This window comes from Notothenia rossii (assembly GCF_949606895.1).
Source record: "Notothenia rossii genome assembly, chromosome: 12".
In the NCBI taxonomy this organism is placed as follows: Eukaryota; Metazoa; Chordata; class Actinopteri; order Perciformes; family Nototheniidae; genus Notothenia; species Notothenia rossii.
The window spans coordinates 4,933,519-4,950,917 of record NC_136911.1 but is presented as its reverse complement, the minus strand read 5'-3'; the positions used below and the strand labels follow the sequence as shown (position 1 = coordinate 4,950,917).

General features: G+C 40.2%; 1 protein-coding gene across 3 annotated transcripts in view; it reads left to right on the top strand.

Moving 5' to 3' along the window:
• The window catches only part of ctnnd2a (catenin (cadherin-associated protein), delta 2a), a 224,573-nt gene that overhangs the window by 49,042 nt on the left and 158,132 nt on the right, over positions 1 to 17,399 (top strand). The gene's annotated exons all lie outside the window — the stretch shown is intronic.

Here is a 17,399-nt window from a genome sequence, read left to right as displayed (position 1 = left end):
GATCATAAGGACACAGGATCGGAAACAGTACAGATCCAAGGTCTATCTACAGTAGGCACGAGCCCTTGTGGCATCGTGCATTCAAAAAAACTGTTCAGTGTTTCCTTGCTTTGCCGCTGATATGCGATATAAAGTTGATGATGTCCAGAGAGAAGTGTTTCCAGGCTGCAGCGGACTGAATCTAAGCATAAGTAGAAAGAAATGGAAATGTTTTCCCCAAGGGCAGAATAAACAATCATATTTTAATCATGTGATATTTTAAATGAGTATCACAGTGGTAGACCTCGGAGCCAGCCTGCACATATTCAGTTGCCTTGGTCCACATTGTGCTTTTATATTTGGTGCATTCCTGTCATCTTTCATTATGCTGTTCTTTAGAAGAATCAGCGTGAATCATGTGCAAATTCTGTTTAACTGACGTACACATAGAACATTCTTACCTACAAACGTACACAATTAAGCTGAGTCATCTTACAGCCTTCTCCAGCCTAGAGTGTGTACACACCCACAACTCAGTGACATTTCAATAAACCTATCAACGACCTCACTCCAACTATCTCCATCTCTTCCATATTTCAGCTGCATGGGTTTGCAAAGCAATAACCCGGCACAGAGCACCAGGCTCAACCATCTACTCAGAATAAGCCGATTTATTGCATTGCCTTCTATTTTCTTTATTTGTTTCCCCTCATGGAGATGCAGTATCCTTGAAGGTCATTTATTGGCTCATGAATGTTACAGTTATAGAGCTTTAAGATATTATATTTAAAAAATAAGAAAAAGGGAGCAAAGTGTAGCAACATAAACTGAGAAAGCCTTTTGCTTTCAGTTTTTAGTGTAAGGGTGGGAATCTGTTTAAATATACAGTAACTAAAGTTGACCTGTGTCTGTTTATACAGCAGTGTGCCCTATTTCCATACTGTACTGAAGTCTTCCCAAGTATTTCTGTCTTTGTCTACCTATGCATACATGAATATACAAGTATACAATAAAGAACTGTATACTCTTAGTCTCCTGTGTATACAGTGGACTGTCTTAACTCAACTGCAAACATTATTTATTACTTCCAAAGCCTACTCCTGTCCCAATTCACAGCAGGATTATCTCGCGCCCGTCTATACCCACTCCTTCACGTTTTAATATAGAGGATTTATGAAGTTGTATTTCCTCTCCTCTCATGTTTGAACAAACTAGATAGCAAACATTACTACTTAAAGGACCAGAGAACATGGAGTGGTTTTGCGGCTCACCTTTCTCACAAGAGGTTGGCGGTAGAATAATTGTTCAAACGGTAATTTAGCTGAAGGTTTTTGACAGCACTGATCAATAACGCCCTAATCACTGACAGCCAGTCACAGGCCATTTGAGAAGTCATAAAACAAAGTGAAGAGATTAGTTTGTTCGGATACAGAGCATAAAGGAAACATATCACTTTGTCCTCAATAAGTAACTACCGGTAATAACTTATTTTTTTATAATTCGGTTTGCTATGCTGAGAAATTCCCTTTCCAAGCAGTGTGTGTCTGTATTCCTCCCCAACTGTTTGTACCCAAAAATGTATTTTAGCACGTGTATTTTAGTCCCATTTCAAAAGTGATTTAATGTTTTAGCTGAGGAGAAGTGAGGAGATGATGGCTGCTGCATCCTCAATGATTTTTCTTTCTACAAGATAAGTCTCTATGCACTAGTTAATGTCACTTAGAGCACATTTTGCCATCATTACAAACAAAGACTCCCAAGCTTTAACAACACCAGCATTGCTGTCCCAGCTGGTGACAAAAGTAAAAAGACCTAGGATCCACTTCGGAACTTAACCTCTGTTTTTGTGATTTGAATCATATCTATGATTCAGATTTTGGGCGGGGATTGCCTGCACACGGTTCTCAACATTGAGATGCAGCTAACCGTGCTAACATAGCAAACAGTGAAAACAACTTCAACGTCGTAGCTAACAGTGTTTACCTGAGGGGGGTGAGCGCTAAGCTTCTGCAGTAACAGCAGTACAGAGTGGAGGTCATTAGCCAGCTAGTGGGACATAAAGGGGGACTGACATGCACATACGCGTGTCCTGCAGCTTCCAAAACAAATAAGCAAAAAGCATAGATTACAACACACACAGAGAGAGTGTGACTTCGCTCACTGCTCAGGATAACATTACTATATGTTTATTCAGCAAATAGAGGTTAGCTTGTTCTGAATGTCCTTTAAATGTGTTGCTACTGAAGGAATTTGAAATTGGGTTTCTTACAGTGAGACAGCAGCAATTCCATATATAACGGCTCAACTTTTGTTTGGCATTGAGAAGATGCTACCTGTGCATTTGTGCCAGTGTGAGTCTATTTGTGGGTGGGTGTGTTTATGCATCCCCCTCCTCTCGAGGGGTATCACTCAGCAGTCCCTCTCCGCTGAAAGTGCTGAGTGTGAGGGATGGTGTCAGATGACAAATCTAAGGGACAAACATCTAAAGCATACACTCTTTATAGTCCGTCCTTCACCCCTGTCTCCCTCTCTCCCTCCTTCTATGTCTCTCTTCTTAGTCCCTTATTTTCCCTCATCTCCCTTTAACTCATCCTTCTTTCTCCTTTTTATCTATCCCCTTACTTCTTCCCAGATTAAGACAATGTAATGTGGTGCATCAAAGAGTCATCAAACTCCCCCCCATGATTACAGACAAAGCATTGCACTGTGGGTAACCTCCTTAATACGAAACTCTCTCAGTAGGTGACATCATTACAAAAGGATACTTTGTACATACACATGTCACATACACATAATATTGTGACCCGCTCTATCGAAATCAGTCGGAAGTCGCAACGGCTCATTTCAAAATAAACATGGATTTGCGTCGAAAATTGTTTTGTGGGGTGCGGGTGTTTTGTTTGATTTTAAATAAACAAAGTCTTGGCTTTCAGAATATGAAACATTTATTTCCAAAATCACACGATAAATACCTTTTTGAACCTTGTAAAGGGAAGATGACAGCTCTCCCTCGCCACTCTGCTGTTTCGCAGCGCCGCCCCCCCTCCCTCCGGCTGACATTATTAATGTAAGGCGTATAGTAATCATAGATAACACGGCAGGGTCCGTTACAGTTTGTTTTCATCTGATTTCAATAAAACAAAGTCTTGGCTTTCAGAATATTAAACTTGTTTCGACAAATTCAGATGATAAATACAACTTTGAAGCTTGTGACGGCATAAGCGGAGAACGGAGTAACTTCACGTCACAGCAGGCGTAACAACAGCCGGTGTTTCTCGTGAGTGTTTTTCCCGGGAAACAAACAATACACAGAAATGCAAAATTACACAAATACACGTATACACACACACACACACTCACTCACTCACTCACACTCACTCACACTCACTCACTCACTCACTCACTCACTCACTCACTCACTCACACTCACTCTCACTCACTCACTCACTCACTCACTCACTCACTCACTCACTCACTCACTCACTCACTCACTCACTCACTCACTCACTCACTCACTCACTCACTCACTCACTCACTCACTCACTCACTCACTCACTCACTCACTCACACACACACACACACACACACACACACACACACACACACACACACACACACACACACACACACACACACACACACACACACACACACACACACACACACACACACTCGCGAGCTTCCCCCAGACCAGTAATCCAAACGTAAATATCTTCCCTCCGTAGTATTTTGATAATTTGCTAATAATCAATCAGATCGATGGATTTCAAAGGCCTTTCTCTCAAAATGATGACTCGGTGACAGTCATTATATAATGTGACATATCTTGCTTAATATTTGGAGTACAAAAACAATCCTGACATCATTAGAAAGCTAGGAATCTTCTCTTTCCAACAGTGTATACAACTCATGTGTCTTTGGTGGAGCATGTCACATACAGTATGCTTTACATAGAAATACACACTCAAAGAATCCATTATGCGTACGGTATAAAGAGGTGTAGAGTATGTTGATGTTATGGAACAAAGCACTGATGAAAGATTTCCAAAGTCTTTTGTATAATCTGAAAAGTGGATGGTCAAGTTAAGAACAAGGATTATTTGTGAGACATGAAAATATGCCCATCAGAGCAATATGCTCATAATTTCACACAGACACTTCAGAACAATTGCATTTGTCTGTTTATTCAACTGTGAACTGAGAAGTGTTTTCTTTTCACAAAGCAGAAAAAGTCACATGATTAAAAGATAAAAGTTTAAATCAGAAATGAATCACATGAATCAATCATTTTTCCTTTTCTTCACTTCTGTTGCCTTTCTTCACTTCCTCCTTCTCTCTTTCTTCTATCTCTCGGTTGTCGCTTGCTTTCTCACATCTCATCTATGTACATTCACCCCCTGCTGTCGCCCACTACCGCTTTTCCTCCCCTCTACTCCCTTCTTTGTTTATCATGCTCTCCCCGTCTCCCTCCTTCCCTCCTCACGTCACTCCCCGCTAGCCTTTATCTCGCTCAGAGGGGGGCCGGGAGCAATGTTTCTACCTAACGATGCATTGCCAAGGGGAAAGAAAATGTGACAGTTAACAACCTCCTCTCGCTCTTCCCAGGCATTGCACACATGCACACACAGATGCGTTAGAGAGGGGCAAAGACACACTAGAGCCAGGGTGGGGAACCTTTTTCCTCTCAAGGGCCATTTCAATTTTTTCAACATCCTCCGAGGGGCCGTACACAGCCCATTTATTTGACCTTTCTTTCATGCTGTGCAAAGAAAAAGCAACCTCTTAATCCAGATATCTTACCATGACTCGTGCATGCATTCACGTGCACGGTGTGGCATGACCACCAAAACAGAAAGATATGGACACAAGATGTGTGCAAATGTATTTAGTTTCCTCTCCATGTGGACATGATTTAAGTGAGGGGGGGGGAACCTAACCTCCTCTAGGGGGGGTCTGGGGGGCATGCTAATGTTGAAGTTAAAAGCATCAATCTGGTGCACTTTGAGAGCAACAATCTATGGATACATCTCTCAACATCCATATGAAACAGAACTGTAAGCATGTTTACTTTTGCTTTATGGATATTTTACAAATCACTCCTTTCAAACTGTATTCTTGTTTATTAATAACAACTTTTTTTTACTATATAGTATTTTATACCTGTTTACTTTATTCTCTTTTTTTATAACTATAATGATCATATAAAGATGTGCCTTTACCTCACTGGTTGTAGAAAAAGCTTCTTATATTCGTTAGCATAGCTAGCTAACCAGATGCTAATAACAACAAAGTTATTGACTGTATGATCAGTATGACAGATGAGCAGATCGCCTCTGGGCTTTCAACTAAAGACACAGCCACGCAAAAACTGCTGCATGTGTACGGCTCCTTATGGTACTGCTTGGAAGTGCCGGAGCCGCGTTCTGGTGCTCTCCGTCAGCACTACACCCCTGTCAGACGAGACATGTACCATGTGATGACACGTTAGGCTCGTGTTGTGTTCAAGGACCCTGACCTTGGCCAGGATAAACAGGCAGTTTAATTTGTTTGCGGTTGTGCTCTGCATGTAATTTCTTACATTTAATTACTTTTCATGTCGTATACAAGTAATTGTCCTCAGGAGACTTGACAGTGTGAAACCATGGTCCTGACTCATTAATGTAAGGTAAACTTCTGCAGCAATGGAGAGTCAGGACTCAGAGAGACACGAGGAGAGTTGGAGCTTTGATGTCAAACACTGATGTTTATTACAAGTATCGGCCGGAGAATTCATATCACAAGTCACAGCAGCCAGAGGTTCTGACTGCACCGGTGGGTTGCCACATCAATTCTGCCCAGCCTCTCTCTCAATAGACCTTTTAACTAGTTTACAGAGAGTTAATCCACATATTAGGGGAAGGTGCGTAAACACCTGGGAACACTGGAGATATCCCCAACATCTGGAGACACTGAATCACTTGCCTGACTCTTGAGTTGACCGGTCATAAAACTGAGAATAAGTGCAGCAGCACATTCTTTAAAGGAGATAACAGAATCAGGGTTGGTTATTAACGTCAACAGGCAATAAGGTTAAATATCTTAGGAGTACGGAAGAATTATTCCCATTCCCAATTAACAATACACATACAATACAGTATACATCTATCAATAAGTACTCTTTCATTCATGTGAACATCAAGGAATGATGAGTGAGAAAAGAGCATGTTGGGCACTCATGACGGTAAAAAAGGAAATGGTTATTATGTCATGATGACTGGCTTTCTGCATGACTAATGATATCAAGTATGTCAAAGGAAGTGTAGAACACAATTCTGTGTGTGGTCACTTATTGTTAAGAAAAACATGAGTGTAAGAAGATGTGTCAAATAGGTGGAAATTACCGTTAATGCATTAATACTTTATATCATGCTACAAGTTGAAATCTTGCTATCTTTAATTGCATGAATGCTCCCATCCAATAAAATGTTCGTATCTGTGAATATGAAAATCAACGAGACAACCGACTGCATGATTTTCAATTTGATGCGGCTGTCACAGGGTGAATACATTTAAAAATGTCATTACCTTGGATAACTGACAGTATAGGACTAACTGCCTCATTTGCAACCTTAGTTGACTCTCTGCTACAACTCACAAAACCCTGTGAGAGATATCAGATTCTGACTTTTCCACATTGACTGTCTAAGATATAAAGTTGATTTGATATGAATCTCTGCATCCAGTGGAAACCTGGTGTTCACCAACCTCATCATGTTATGTTCAGAATCCCAAAACAAAAGCCCTCCTCTTTGTTTTGCCTGTGAATCACACACCCCCTATATTGTAGAAGGCAGTATAAAGAAATCAACAAATGTCAATATTGGCTGCTCTAGCTTTGATACTTTGACTCAAACAAATGCAAATTAACTCATTCATTGACAGACTAATTATATATTTATATGGAGGACTTCTATGCATATATGTGCATGTAAGCGCTTTGAGCACCAGGAAAAGCGCTATATAAATGTAATGTATTATTATTATTATTATTATGTATTTACCAATTTGTGTTCCTTTTTGTAATTTGAAAGCAGATTTTCCCAGCTTTAATTTGAGCTTAACTCTCCCCTCTCTTTCCTTCTCTCTCTTCTTGCCTCACCCTGCTCCTCCCTTTTCTTTATAATGAGATGACATGGCTACCGTGTTCGTCTTCAACTCAGTGACAGCCTCTCTGCTGCCAATTAGCGTTGTAGTCACCAGCTATGTGTTTGCCTTCAGAGATTACATCTCTGTTTGTGCACACAATCTACAAATGAGCTGATCCACTCAAGGCCAGAGATCTAAGCAACACATGTACTATATAGTGAGCTGTGATGTGTGTGTGTGTGTGTGTGTGTGTGTGTGTGTGTGTGTGTGTGTGTGTGTGTGTGTGTGTGTGTGTGTGTGTGTGTGTGTGTGTGTGTGTGTGTGTGTGTGTGTGTGTGTGTGTGTGTGTGTGTGTGTGTGTGTGTGTGTGTGTGTGTGTGTGTGTGTGTGTGTGTGTGTGTGTGAGAGATCTTTTGCATTAATTTGACCACTAGGTTTTGTATATGTGTTTATCCTTTGGATTAGCGCATAGGACAAAAGGCTTCCTTTGTGGTTCTGCACCAGTTTGTGTTCATTTAAACAGTATGTAGCTGTTTTAAATGAGAAAAGGACCAAAATAGAGGACAAATATTTGGAAAAATTCATCCTAAAAACAGGAATAACTGTGCACCTCTAAACATTCATAGTTAGGAAAAGTTATGCAGTAGTTGAGGTGAAAGCAGAGCACACTTTTCCAACACTGTGTATTTGTTAAAACATGTGAGCACACGTCAAGTATGTATCCTAGGGAGAACACATTATTTGACACTTTTAACACAAGGTGTGTTAAAGAAGTGTTAACACTAACACATGCAGTATAGCAAGGTCTAGCAGGGAGTGGTCCCAATCTGTCATTTCTTATCGAGCTCATTATGAAGTACATTTTAAAAGAATAACCCAAAAGTCACTTATCTAAAATCATATTTGAAAAGCTTTGTTTGTGCATGTGTTACTAAATGCACTGCTCTCTATACTGGTCAATTTGTTGCAGTTTCTAAATCAGCACCATGGACAGCGAATTTGACACAGATTGGTTTAGACTGCAAAGTCTACAGAAAGCAGGAAGTGGTTGAAAACTTTTGCAAGTAATAATAAGATAGCGATGCATGAATACAATTGTCATATATGTATGGGCAGCCTATTCTAAAGAGTTATGTAGATATTTAGTGATGTTTACTGTATGAGTAAACCACAGGTACTGAGAATATACACTACGCAGCTCTTTATGAACATAAATGAAGAAGTTTGCAGATGCACATTTGCACAAATCTTGTGTCCATATCTTTCTGTTTTGGTGGTCATGCCACAACCGTGTACGTGCATGCACGCGCGAGTCATGGTGAGATATCTGGATTAAGAGGTTGCTTTTTCTTTGCACAGCATGAAAGAAATGTGAAATTAATGGGCAGTGATTTTAGTATTTTTAAGCAGAGGTCAATCATTTGTAAGGCCCTCAGAGGATGTTTAAAAAATTGAAGTGGCCCTTTAGAGGAAAAAGGTTCCCCACCCCTGATTTAGAGAAATAGGCATAATTTGAACAAGAATGACAACGGTTGGAATTCAACTACTTGCAGAACCTTAACAATGGTTTATACAGTTGTCTTATTATCAGGAATAAATACAGAGCATGCATTCAAAATGAAATTGCTGATTGATAAACTCCCCCAGTATGTAAAACACATATTTTACAATAGCTTTTAATGCAGTTACATTTAGGCCCTGGTCTAATGTTAAATGTTCAGGTTAAAACATAGATCAAAGAAAATGAACAAATCCAACATGGTGTTAAATGGCTCCCCCCTGCCGATGTTGATGTTGTCTTGGAAATGTGAGTACCGGTCAAAAGGAGCCTCAGAAGGATTAAAACTGATTCAAGTGACATTTTTGACAACACAAGGGGCAGCTCCTCATGGTAGCTACCTCGAACCAGAATGAGCACTTGACATTTGACTATTAAGAGCACTGGCACTTATCTACACATGGAGTGGAGAGGGAGGAAGAATAAGTGATGCTATAAGAAGTTTTATGATTTACAAATAGAGGCCAGTTTAGTGACCTCCTACTGTTTTTCTCTGTCACACACACACATGCACAAATTAGTACCCAAAGTCTGTTCTATTATTGCGCTGTTTGTTTCATTGTGTCTGTCAATTCACTTTACATTCAATGGGTTTCACACTTTAGATTTGTAGTAATTGTGGATGCTTATTCTACTGTTGTGAATGGACTCAACAAAGACATTTAGCTGGCAGAGAAGCTTGTTAAGCTCTTAGCACATCGTAGAAAACACTACCGAAGGGCCTGTCTGCGATATTATCATCGTCATGATTGGATTGGATCTGGATTAGGTTTAGGGACTAACATACTGTATCTGTCATATACTCAGTTACACATACTCCGATTCTGACATGTACCTGTACACACGCTCATGTCCATACAAACCCACACTCACATGTGCAGGCTACACTGCAGAAGAAAAACATACTTGCTTTCCACTGCAGACCCACAGAAAATAATCCAGACTGAGAAACGCATGCAGACACATGCTAGCTCACAAATGGGATTACTCACACATAGAAAAACATGATCTTGCAGCCTCTAATCAACAACAACACTTCAGTGGGGGAGGAACTCGTTCTCTGGATGTTGATGTGTGTGTTTTTTCTCTTCATTTCCACTTCCTTAAGAGGTCAAGGGAAAAGTAATCAATGTGGAACATCATGTGTTGTCTTTATGCTAATAAAAGGCTTGCCATTGAATCAAGTTTTCCATTACTTGTTTCTCTTAATCTTTTTAAATCCAGTAAATAGCAGAAGGCCAACCAATGTTTTTTACACAATAGAAAAGTCAATGTATAAGCCTTCAAGCTTTTTGGCAGTAGCTTCACTTATGCGTGCTACTTAGTTTTTCAGCAGGTATTTACTTATCTTGTCTTAAACACTGTGTTGCTTTTCTACAGTCAGCTGATTGTTGTCTCTACTTCAAAACCTTGTGTTTTTGGGTGCATGCTTATGTTAGTGTGTATTGTTGAAGCAAGCATGCATGTGTGTGCATATGTTGGCCTGGACCTGTGCGAGGATTTGAGCGTGCTTGCTCAGGCTAATCTATCAAAACAAGTGTTTGTGATTGCTAGGGAATGGATGACCTTTGGGGCCTCTCTGGAGTCCCCTGTCACATTATGTGGTGGAGATGGGGGACAGGGGGAGAAAGAGCTGACAAGGAATGCAGAGAAGACATCATTTTGTTCATGGGAAGGTTTTGCTGAGCATGCTTGCTCTTTTTCAGCATCGCTGTACTTCATATTCATGCACTTGCTCACAGTCTCACCTGGCAGCTGCCCAGTTTAGCCACAGTCTCCTGCTATACTTGATATCTCTGAGCTGTTCCACTGGAGCCAAAAAAAGAGTGCTCTGCTCAAAGGCACACTGCCAGTAAATGTGAAGAGAAGACTCAGTGTTTACACATTCACTTTAGTCGCCCAGAATTCCCAGCTGGTCTGAGAAACTCTAAATGTCAGTGTTTTGGTCACAAGCTATTTCTCTAATCTTTAGGCCTCCACCATACCAGCTGAGTAAAAAAAAGGAATAGCAAATGAAATATATTCCACTGACATCTTGTACAATTTCACTTTGTTTTGTTAAAAATACTGACAGTAACTAGCATCGGCTATTTTCTCTTACTTACAACACAATTCTTAAATAATAAGCCTTGCAGAAAAAATAGACGACAAATTACCAACTCTTTCTGGGTATGTATTTAAAATGCATGCCAAAATATGGTGTACACGAGCTCAACAAGATGTCAATTGAAGCCAGATGCTGCGTCTGGCTGCCAATATACACAGCACTGCAGATTCATCAGTGAATTTTGAAAACACTTAACCGTTGGTGCATCTCTACATTGCCAGAAAAAGTAATGCTGCCAACTGAGCAAGTTTGTAGACACCACACACACGCACGCACGCACGCACGCACGCACGCACGCACGCACGCACGCACGCACGCACGCACGCACGCACGCACACACACACACACACACACACACACACACACACAGACAGAGACAAACATACACAAACACACATACGCACGTGCACATAGAGCTGCAATGGCATTTAGGCAGTGACATTTTCCAATTGACATTTTGTCTGTGGCCAAACCCATACTCACTGAGTGTGAACACAATCGTACTGTCTTCTATGCTGCTCTCATGGAGCCAAATAACACACACACACACACACACACACACACACACACACACACACACACACACACACACACACACACACACACACACACACACACACACACACACACACACACACACACACACACACACACACACCACACACCTCACATGGGGGATTGTCAAGTTGTATAGACCAGGGCCAGATACACACAAATCTAGAGGTGATAGACTTTGATACATTTTCTGAAGCAGTTTTAGGATTACAGTTAACATCTTTTGAGCAAAAATCTAGATTTCCTAATCTCCATGCTGTCTTTACATTGATCTTTTAACTATCTTCTGCCATAGATATGTCTTGTTGCTTTACATCCTTACATGATAATTAGGCTAATTGGACATTTATTTTCTGGTAATCCACCAAGGTCAAGATTGCTGAAAACAAATGACAAATGACTTGCCATAACAAGGTGGACTAATTGTGTACTGGCTGATTTTTAACAAGGAACCTTATTTAAATACTTGGGTTTGGCAGCAAACCTAATTAAATCAATATGACATAATAACTTAATGGCTGAAAAAATCGAATTGACCGACTGACACCAATGCAGGATCACAGCTGAATACAATTGAGTTGAGATTATGTAGGATTTCTAAATAGGCGGTTGAAGAAAGGCTATGTCTGCATTTATTTTATAATGAATGTGTTATGCCATACTATCCATCCTGACCCCGACAGTAAGGAGGCTGTACAGTAGAAAAGCTTTTGTTATAGAAAGCAACTTCCCTGTAACTTGAGACGGCAGTATTCAGTTTTACATACTGTAGTTTCAGCTCTGCAGAAACAAAATGATGTGTTATGCTTTGATCTATCGCTGTGCACTGTTGTGCTTGTGTGTGTGTATGGAGAGTCTTTTATCAGGGGAGTACAATATTGTGTTTGTCGATGTCTGCTTGCCTTGGTGGGTATTATTTAAATGGGTATTTAACAGAGAGCAAAGGAATGAGAGGAATAGGGGGAGAGTATTTACAATGGAAACAGCGGGTTGTATTGCCTTCCTTATAATATACTGTGCACTAAATTAAACAATTCCTCAAAATGGAAATACAGTTCAACCCAGTATTCAGAGAGAGAGAGTTGAATTAGTTTGCGCTCCTCGTGCAAAAACGAAATCTCTGACTCTAGACAGTTAATCCTGAAGGAGTTAATCACTGGAGCACTTTACCAACAGGTTCACACACTCCAAATCAAACATGCACCAATGAACACACAGAGGCAGTCAAGGGCTTGAAAACATAGGCTTAACAAAATCTACTAAGCCATTTTTTCTCTGAATTGCCAATTAAAAAGTACGGTTCTGCTCCTGCAGAGTCTTGACAATGGCCATTTGTACAAGGGTTTTTAAAGCAGCATGAGACAAGGTCCAGACTTTTGAAAAGGCCAGAGAACAACAGGTGCAGTGAGGTAGGAGGATTAAGAAAATATGTAAAAACACTCAGGCAGGGTCTGCAATGAGGACACATTTTGCACGTGTGCATGACATTATCGTATGCGCTGCCATTCTTTAGCATGACTAGATTAGACAATGATATACTGTAATGAAAAAGTAAAAGGTGCAGTGATACTTAAACATGGCTTAAAATAGCTATACCAGCAGTGTATCAGAAATGTTGTAGTTTGTGTCAAAAAACATAAAAGGAAAATTCACTGCCTATCCTTCCCTCTGCAAACTTTGCTTTTTTCTTTTTCAGTATATTTTTCCCTTTTATTTGGTTCTATTCCCACGTTACTTTGACAGACCAAAGCTATGCTAATATATGGCTAATAATTGGTGTGTGTGTGTGTGTGTGTGTGTGTGTGTGTGTGTGTGTGTGTGTGTGTGTGTGTGTGTGTGTGTGTGTGTGTGTGTGTGTGTGTGTGTGTGTGTGTGTGTGTGTGTGTGTGTGTGTGTGTGTGTGTGTGTGTGTGTGTGTGTGTGTGTGTGTGTGTGTGTGTGTGTGTGTGTTGTGTGTCAGCCTGACATCCCACTTAGTTTGTTTTTAGGCTGCTCAGGTTTTCCTTTTTTCAGCACACAACTCTCCAAACTACACGCACACACACACACACACACACACACACACACGTGCACACAGACAATGAAAAAGAGACTGACATACAGAAACAAGGAGAGTCTGAAAGATTGACAGAGTAAGGGAGAGAGCGAAATTGGAGACTAACAGAGAGATGATTTCATTTTGCCTAGCGAGCCCTTAAATAATTTAACGAGGGAGAGATCTGTCAGAGTTGTGCTGTGTTTGTGTGTTGAATATTTATAATGCATATAAAACAGTTATGATCCAGCTGTTGGCAGTCATACTTCTAAATTCTGTGCAGCTTTTTAAAGGTGCATTCAAATCCAAAACAATACAGATTCTTCTACTGGTTTTGTTTTTGGTACCGTACCCATGGTTTGGAAGTTTAATTCATAAAAATATGGCTTATATTTTCAGTGTTTTTCATGCAGTGACAAACCATTAGCCTGGACCCAGCCTCATTAATTGCTTATTTTCAGCTGTTTAGTGATGTGGCTCTTTTGATTTGTCTGTCTTTGAAGCTGTTTTCCTGAACTTTCTGTTTGCATGGACCAGAGATACTTTAATCCTGGCCTCATATTTATCAAACAACCCAGAATCACTCCTAGGACTCGCACTAAAAGTTTTAGTAGAACTAAAAATAATCCAAATGCAGCATAACATGCAAGATGATTATACGTTTTTTTTAAAAAGCACAAGTTCTCCTTTGAGAGTCTAAAACATCAACAATTTACAACACTTTAATATCTTCAAATAAATTAAATAGATGTCTTATTTTCAGAACGAATACACTAGGTTTAACCCTTTTAAACAGGTGTATCATAAATATATCAACCTAAACATTTGGTCATTTTATCTGTATCTTACAGCTAGCGAAAGCTTAAGCAATGTTTTGCCAACATTCCCTGTCAGCTGCCTCTTTAGTGAGACCAGTGCCAGTATAATGAGTCATGCAAACAGTATTACTGATAATTGGCTCAAACTGTCCACACCAAATCCAATTGAAACGAGCACCGATTATAAAAGAAGGACACTCATCCATCCTTAGATTGTTGATTGCTCTACACTCGTAATATGTATTTTTTTGTTAGGCCCATAGCACAGATGGACTCATTGTTTCTTTTTCAAAAGAGAAGTATGACCTGACTAGTAAATGTGTTGATTATGAGCCCCGTCCCTTTTAGGGAAAGGCCTTGATATCCGTACTGATGTGCTGCGCATTGCATTACTGGCTTACCTGTAATCACATTAGAGAAAATCCCTTAGGTTTTGCAACTAATGTAAATTAAATTTCGTTAGAAGTGGACTGATACAGAAAAGGTCAGTCATCACTGCGATAATGCGATATGAAGGACTATCCCTGGTGTACAACAATAATGAATCATGTGTTATTGAAAAATAAATGTGTTAATGAGCAGAGTTAATGCAGAATAGAGCCAGACTGGGCTTTGTAATATGTCTTTGTCTAGTATCACCATTTGCCAGATGGCTAGGGCACCTGCAAACACATCTGCAAACACACCTGCAAACACACCTACACACAGTTTCACACACAGGCAGAAACACACATCGATGCAGGCACACTCATGCAAGCATGAAACACACACACACACTCACGTTCTCCTCTCGATATGAGGACCCGCATTGACCATACAGCCTACCCCATACATTCCTATTAACCCTATCTGACCACCAGTAACAGCCTGTTAGTCGTTAGACTGCGCACTTTGATGACCTACCATACTTGCTGTAGTTTTGCACGATTATAAACAACACAACAGTCTGCAGTTCTTTGTTTTATCTCCAAATAAAGTAGTAGATTATACGGCAAAACTGTTTTAAACCTGTTTATAGCCAACCAATTAGATCTCCCTTAACAATGAACTGATCAAAACACAAAGCTTGAGTTCACAAAGCCAACATAACATTTTTAAAAGGCAAAACATTTACAGTGATTTACTTATCATATATTTCAATACCTCTAAATGGATCAAGCGTTTTGATTTTCAACGCCAAAGCCTTTATTTCAAGTCATTTATTATGTTCTCTTTTCAAAGTTAACATAGTGTTCAGTCTCAGACTTACAATACCAACATTGTTTGGAATAAAAAGTCATTAACATGATAAGGCCATTCTAGTAATCTGTCTGTCGTCTCTTTCTCTGTATCTTGTTCTCCCTTTCTTGCACACACAGAGGGAGTGGATCAGGTGTCCCTCCCTCGGCCATCATATCATGTGACTTATCAACAGAGACGTCTCACTCTCCTGTCTTCTCTCCTCGAGTTCTTTCCCTCCCTTTGCTGCTTCTCTCCTGGCTCATGGCTGACTTTTGGCTGACGGACAAGACAAGCAGAGGGGGAGGGATGGGGCAGAAATTAATCTCAGCCAAATCTGAACCATACCTATGCTACATGAACCACAGCTGTAAGTTTAGAAAGCAGGAAAAAGGCTGGTTGATACTCTGTGGGGAATTTTAATATGCGTGGGAGTGACTGAGGAGAAGAGTGACCTTTTTACCAGCTCCCATTCGACACTCTTCTTTCCCACTCATCTCATCTCAGTTGTTTTCATTCGTCTTCGCTAAATTGAGGAATGGGAGAGAAAGAATGAAAGAGAGAGAGAGAGTTGCTTCTCAACCAGAAGGTCATAGCTCTTTTTGATAGCCTTGTGTCTCCCATCCAAAAACAGCTCTGTTAATAGCTGCCCATAGGCCACTTTATAATGATTGAGCCTTATCTGTAGACACTCACAGTCACACGCAGACAGCACACAGTGGGGGAATTGAGCTTTAAGAAGAAAGAGCTATACAGCCATGGCTGCTATTAATCCCATTTAAAGCTCCGATGCATGGGCCATTGGTATGCAATCCTGCATTCTCTCCTAATATGTTAGCTCACACTATATTAATTGTCTTTTTATTGCTTTTGGAACATTATAAAAAAATACTATATATTGTTGATCAAGATTTGAAGTCCTAAGGCTGTTTCCCGGCTGTCCACCTGGTACTGACGTCTCTAGAAATGTGTAGAACATGTTCCTGTCTTCTAGCCAAGCATTTGATTACACGCACACATGCAGAAGGTGCCATTATGAAAATGCAATTCAGCAATTTAGTGATAGTGCTTCCAAATCAACCATTTTATTTGATTTCTTGAAATGTTTCTTCAGTTTAAGTTTTCAAACACAGCTGTGTGTTGAGATACTAAAGCAGAAGATGCAGAGAGCTGCAAAAATCTATTTCTGGCGATGCAGCTGTTGATTAGCATAACTTGCCTAATGAGATAAATGCTGGGGTTTCAGTTAAGTAACTATTGCTCACGAAGCTATGCTTTAGTTTGCCTTTTATATCAGAGAGACCTACATGCGCACCAGACACCTCTGTGTGTGTACCTGCAAAGGGCAGGGACTCTGTGTGGGTGGAGTCAGGACCCAGTTCATAATGCCTTAGGTCTACAGTTGCCATAGAGACCTCTGTGGGCGCTGCTTTTTGTCTCCTGTTCATTCCTGAGAAGGGGGCGGTGACACACACAAAACACATACACGACTTAGTGGAATCGTGCACCCTGTGCGTTATGATAGAAACCCACTGAGGAAGCGCAAAGAGCACCAGCCGACTCCCAACTCATCATGGATCTATAGAACTGTAGTCTGTGCACATATCAAGGTAAAATACACTACTACACTAAACACAATTCTTTTAGCAATTAGACACAAGCTAACGATCAAAATTATTTTGACGATGTAAAGTTCGTCAACTTTATATCACGATCCAGCGTCAGCATTTTAGCGAGGTCTTGATTCGAGTCATGTAACTTTTCAAAGCGAAGTAGAGAAGATAAAAGGCCTCCAGCAGAGAAACAGCTTGGTTGTCGTTTTTAAATGTATAGCAGGAGAAGAAAACGACTGCTCGTCTAAATGTACTTCTCTAAGTGTATAATCATACAGCTGTTATGCAAGCATTAAGGTTTTAGCAGCTGTGGCACAGGTAGTTATATGAGACACCTTTATGTCTATATGTGTTTTAATATTTATAATTAACACCAATTCATCTTGGCATA